The sequence below is a fragment of the Dreissena polymorpha genome, chromosome 10 (genome assembly GCF_020536995.1).
Source record: "Dreissena polymorpha isolate Duluth1 chromosome 10, UMN_Dpol_1.0, whole genome shotgun sequence".
In the NCBI taxonomy this organism is placed as follows: Eukaryota; Metazoa; Mollusca; class Bivalvia; order Myida; family Dreissenidae; genus Dreissena; species Dreissena polymorpha.
This window is the reverse complement of record NC_068364.1, coordinates 90,497,190-90,503,876: the sequence shown is the minus strand read 5'-3', so window position 1 is coordinate 90,503,876 and position 6,687 is coordinate 90,497,190. Positions and strand designations below refer to the sequence as shown.

General features: G+C 33.8%; 1 long non-coding RNA gene across 1 annotated transcript; it reads right to left on the bottom strand.

Annotated features, from left to right (window-relative positions):
• Positions 1 to 5,487: 5,487 nt before the first annotated feature.
• On the bottom strand, positions 5,488 to 6,472 carry LOC127848517 (uncharacterized). Its single transcript, XR_008034560.1, has 2 exons — positions 5,964 to 6,472; positions 5,488 to 5,596 (listed from the first exon to the last, which is right to left on the bottom strand). It is a non-coding gene; the product is annotated as an uncharacterized LOC127848517 (long non-coding RNA).
• Between the last annotated feature and the right edge of the window lie 215 nt (positions 6,473 to 6,687).

The window sequence follows — 6,687 nt, the reverse complement described above, 5'->3', positions numbered from 1 at the left end:
AAAAATAAGAGTACCCGGGGTACATGTACCGGTAAGTAGTACCCGAGCCGAGAATGATCAATCGAGCCTTAGTAAGTGAGTGATGGTGTATGGGATAACATGCACTGAGGGTGTATATTTTTCACGAACAAGTCAATTGAAGGTGTTAGAGATGCATTGATCCATAAGATTTAAAAGGGTAATTAACCACGGGCTTATTAAAATTAAAATGATGACATTACATTGTACCGGCTGTTTATTGTTGTATACTGTAAGCTTGCAATATTTTAAATAATGTAAACAACTTACCTTGTATTAAGTTGGCACATTGTTGTCAGGTGTAGAAACTTTTTATACTTATTTCTGTTTAGTTGCACTGGCTGAACCAAAAGAATTATGTAGTCGTTTCTAAATAATCACGAAACAACCTACTAATGCATATATGCTTGCCAGTTACTGAGTTTGTGCATTTCCATTCATTATCGGCCTTGGCAAACAGCGTAGAATCAGAGACGCCGTGTGATGTCTGCTATTTCGTTACACTGAAGATTTTCATATCCGCGGGTGTTTTTATGTCAAATGTTATGGTTTTTCAATAGATCGTATACTTATCTACAAAACAGCGAATGAGCATTCACTTTACATAATTTCTGATGATCTTATTTTGTAAATAATTTCTGAGCGTTAGTTCCTACGTTGCTATGTCGTCAGCCATTTTGACGGTTGTTTTGTTTACTTTCGGTTTCCACTACAAACGAAATTAATTGATTTGCTGCTTGCGTTTTTTTATTGATTAAATAATAAATTATTAAACCCTAATAATGTAATTGTCTGAATATCATTTATATTCAAGATATTATCGGATAAATAGAATATCATTCTAATACCAGTGTGTACTTACATTTATCTCAGAAAGCCTAGCCGTGTAAACCTTTCTTTAACTCGTCGCACTCAATACGTTAAATAACACATAGATTTATGTCATGTTCATTAAAAAACCACAATGTGCACAAAAGACATGCATGTGTACTACCGATTGATATTCAAACACAATTATTACGCCTTTGTTTATCGATTAAACGCCTAACTGAATTAATAACGCGTAACGTCAGTTTCTTTGTTTCGTAGCAAGATGGAAGCTAGCCTAAGCGCTTTTCATGACGTCACGCGCGCGTGCCCTTTCCCATAAAAATATTTAAACGCAAAATACTCGAAAACTAGTTTTTTCCTATGTATAACGCCTACGCCAACAGGTAGATCGCATTCTTGTCCATATACATGTCAAATTTCAGCAAAAGTAACCGACTAGTTTTCAAGCGCCACAAATCGCGACTATATGCGCCAGCTTAACGAAACTTAGCCCCCTTTATCATTCGTTCGAATGAACGTCATCAATGATGACGTCCAATACATCACTCATTCCATACTAGAGTTGCGACACCTTAAGGGTTTCGCGGGATGGAATGAGTGGAGAGTTCAAATCAAATTGAAAATCGATTATTTCAAAATAAAAAATTGGTACGAATATGTGGGCAGTGGGTACGAAAAAAAAATAATTTGGGTACGAAAACAAATTTGAGTACGAAAAAAAAAAGGGTACGAACAAAATAAAGGTACGAAAAACTATTTGGGTACGAAAAAAATGGGTACGAATAAAAAATTAGGTACGAACAAATTTGTGTACGTAAAAAATTTGAGTACGACATATGGGTACGAAAAAATTTGGGTATGAACAAATTTGTGTACGAAGAAATAATGGGTACGAACATAATATGGGCAGGAAAAAAAACTAATTTGGTTACGAAAACAAATTAGAGTACGAAAAAATAAAGGAAACAAACAAATTAGGGTACGAAAATTTTTTGGGTACGAAAAAAATTTGTACAAATAAAAATTTGGGTACGAAACAAATTTGGGTACTAAAAAAATGGGTACGATTTTTTTTATTTGGGTACGAAAAAAATGGGTATGAAAAAAAAATTGGGTACGAACAAATTTGGGTACGAAAAAGATTGGTACGGAAAAAAAAATGGGTACGAACAAATTTTGGTACGAAAAACATACGGGTACGAAAAAAATGGGTACGAAAAAAAAATTGGGTACGAAAACAATTGGGAACAAAAACATTTGGGTACGAAATAATGGGTACGAAAAAAAAAATTGTTACGAAAAAAAATTGGTACGAACAAAAATTTAGGTACGAAAAAAATGGGTACGAAAAAAATTGGGCACGAAAAAAAAGGGGTACGAAAAAAATTGGGTACGAAAAATTTGGATACGAAAAACATTTGGGTACGAAACTAATGGGTACGAATTTTTTTTTAGGTACGAACAAATTTGGGTACGAAAAACATTTGGGTACGACAAAAATGATTACGAAAATCGAAAAATTGGGGTATGAAAAATCTAATTTGAATTGTCTAGCCCGTGAATTGTCTCCTGGGGGTGAATTGTCTTGGGGTTGCTATTAAGGCTACATGTACTTCCGGCCAAGCCACGTGTTTATAGCGATTGCGCACTAAAAAACACCACTTTTTCGTGATTTTATTCAAAAATTAGATTTTTCCCAGTAATAACGAATACGCCAACAGGTAGATCGCGTTATATGTACAGTTAATGGAAAATTTCATAGGGCCATACATTGTAACTCTGTGAAAAATCATCAGAACCGGCTGATAATATGCATGTCTCCTCTTGGTAGTGAAGCTTCCCATTAAGTTAAATTGAATTCCAGTCATTAGTTGCTGAGAAATAGCCCGACAAAAATTATGCACGGACGGACAGACGAAGCGGCGACTATATGCTACCCCCTTAAAAAATTTGGGGAGAGCATAATAAAAAAGTTGTGGCAATTTAAAGGTGGTACGCAAACTTTAAAATAGATTTATCAATTATATGCTTATTCTTAGTGAAAAAAAGGCCATAATTGTTACAAAATGCTTGATACAGTTATCTGCTTTTGTTTATACATTGGGGTCATGTTGGTTAAGAAGCAAAATACATGTATGAAAGCAATATGTCAATGGACATAGGAAATATATTCGAGGTGGTACGCAAACATTCCAATGCGCGCACCTACGCCGGGGTGAGTAGGATAGCTACACTATATATATTTCATATATAATAGTCGAGCTAAAAAGTAAATATACTATAAACAACAAGCTTACCTCAATCACAATTTTAATGCAATGCAGTTAAACAATAAAGTTACAATGATATGCCAGGGATTGAAACTAACTTTTTACTATTGTGGGCAACCATCTTTAGTATTTTGGTTGCCCAGATAAAGAATAACGAGCCCAGAAATATGAACATGTGAATATTATTATACATTTTTTAAATAAAATAATAGATAATTATATACATTTGCTGACAATACACATGTTCAATGCATGATGTATTATTATGAGCCTGAATTGAATCATGTCCTATTCCTATATAATGAATGTTATTTAACTAGTATTGATCCATGGTGATCAATTGTTTTTCAATTTTTATTGCACTGAATTGTTTTAAGATTTAAAAAAAAAACAAGTTTACCAACTTTTGAAATTGAGTTGCCCAGGCCAAAATCTACTTGCCCCGGGCTCATGGGAAACCACTTATTTCCATCCCTGTATGCTCTTCATTTTCTGTTCTTCCATCCCATTCTCAAAATTAATTTTAAAGCACAATATTTTTTAATAACATTTGTATGAATTACTAACCATTATCACCCAAAACACAATTTTACAACGCTGTAATCGTGTCGTAGAGATTTAGTTTACTATTATCAGTGTTCTCTTTAAATACCGGCAGCCAGCGATTCTGCCCGTTACATTTACTCTTACATTTACATGACGGCTTTTTTTCCCAAATATATCAAGTAAATGTCATAAATGCTTTTGTTTTACTGCATAGTTGCCGGCCATATAACTGGTACTCAATTTTCTGGAAAACACTGAATTATGCATGAAAAACACACAATACTTAAAATCTTAGATTCGTTTTTAAAATAAATTGACACTTATAGCTTGTCGCCATTAAAATCCAAAGATTCAAATAATTTTCCACGAGGTACGTCAACAATTGCGTAATCAAATGAATGAAAAATAAAAGTAAACAAAGCCGGATTTTACATAAATTCCAGTTTGATAAACACAACAAGGTAAAGGTACCTTGTAGTCGGTGAGATATAATAATAATACAGTTAGTAAGGCTCGTACCCTGGGTACGGTAAATATACTAAAACGTACCCGGGAATTTTAACACTAAATCTGTTGTTGTCGGGTATTTTGTAAAAATTAATTATGTTTACATTTATGTCAATTTTCTGTTCAATGGCATTTATATTATCAAAACTCATTGTTAAAATCAATGATGTGATTTAATTTTAAATCTTAAATTGTTTAAAGTCGCGTCATTGTATGACGTCGTCAAGTATAATATTTTCCGCGACATCGCACGCTCACTTTTTACCGTCATAGATTTTTTTAAAGAAACATTATTTGGTTTGCAAGGTCCGTTAAATGGGGAATGGGTAAATGGTATTTATATTATGTTTTAACAATTAATTCATGCTGTGTAATAAATATTGAATAAGATATTTCGATATTGATTGAACATGTTTCAAATTGTTATTTATGAAACCTCTTATTCTAATGAGTGTATGCTATTATATTATACTTTGAAAAGCATATCTGTTGTACTATAATCTTATTATTCATTTTTTATTGTTAATTTCATTTATTGTACAGAATCGTCAATGTTACATCTAGTTGCCAATGCTTGTCGTTAGTGTTAGTTTTCTATGCTTGTTATCATTGTTGTCAATTTTAGTCGTCAATCCTTATCGTCATTATACATGAAGGAAATAAAAGCAGAAACAGAGACGTATTCTTGATTACTTGATTATTCCTACGGCGTCCTCTCAACACTCATACTAAAAAGCATGTTGATGCAGATTTTTTAAAAGAGAAGTTTCTTTAAGGTAAACAATATTGTTTTACGTTAATCGGTAGCATGTTTAACAATATCGGGTTTTGGGCGGATATACAACTCGGATACAATCTAATATTTGCGGGTATGTTTAAGTTTATTTACCGTACCCGGGGTACATGTAAGTAAAGTTAAGAGTACCCGGGGTACATGTACTGGTAAGTAGTACCCGAGCCGAGAATGACCAATCGAGCCTTAGTAAGTGAGTGATGGTGTATGGGATAACATGCACTGAGGGTGTATATTTTCATGAACAAGTCAATTGAAGGTGTTAGAGATGCATTGATCCATAAGATTAAAAAGGGTAATTAACCACGGGCTTATTAAAATTAAAATGATGACATTACATTGTACCAGCTGTTTATTGTTGCAATATTTTAAATAATGTAAACAACTTACCTTGTATTAAGTTGGCACATTGTTGTCAGGTGTAGAAACTTTTTATACTTATTTCTCTTAAGTTGCACTGGCTGAACCAAAAGAATTATGTAGTCGTTTCTAAATAATCACGAAACAACCTACTAATGCATATATGCTTGCCAGTTACTGAGTTTGTGCATTTCCATTCATTATAGTATCGGCCTTGGCAAACAGCGTAGAATCAGATGAGACGCTGTGTGGTGTCTGCTATTTCGTTACGCTGAAGATTTCCATATCGGATTATCCGCGGGTGTTTTTATGTCAAATGTTATGGTTTTTCAATAGATCGTATACTTATCGTCAAAACAGCGAATTAGCGTTCACTTTATATCATTTCTGATGATCTTATTTTGTAAATATTTTCTGAGTGTTAATTCCTACGTTGCTATGTCGTCAGCCATTTTGACGGTTGCTTTGTTTACTTTCGGTTTCCACTATAAACGAAATTAATTGATTTGCTGCTCGCGTTTATTTATTGATTAAATAATAAATTATTAAACCCTAATAATATAATTGTCTCAATATCATTTATATTCAAGATATTATCGTATAAATAGAATACCATTCTAATACCAGTGTGTACTTACATTTATCTCGGAAAGCCTAGCCGTGTAAACCTCTCTTCAACTCGTCGCACACAATACGTTGAATAACACATAGATTTATGTCATGTTTATTAAAAAACCACACTGTGCACAAAAGACATGCATGTGTACTTCCGATTGATATTCAAACACAATTATTACGTCTTTGTTTATCGATTAAACGCCTAACTTTATATTAAATTAATAACGCGTAACGTCAGTTTCTTTGTTTCGTAGCAAGATGGAAGCTAGCCTAAGCGCCTTTCATGACGTCATGCGCGCGTGCTCTTTCCCATAAAAATATTTAAACGCAAAATACTCGAAAACTTGATTTTTCCCAGGTATAACGCCTACGCCAACAGGTAGATCGCATTCTTGTCCATATACATGTCAAATTTCAGCAAACGTGCTCGGCCAGTATTCAAGCGCCACAAATCGCGACTATATGCGCCAGCTTAACGAAACTTAGCCCCCTTTATCATTCGTTCGAATGAACGTCATCAATGATGACGTCCAATACATCACTCATTCCATATTACTAGAGTTGCGACACCTTAAGGGTTTCGCGGGATGGAATGAGTGGGGAGATGAAATAAAATTGACAACCTATTTCTTTTGTGCATTTAATGATGGTAACCAAAGTTCTCGCAAAAAAATTAATATACATATCACATGACAGTAACCATAATACTCGCAGACATGTTTATTTTTTCGAGGCCGTTCGATT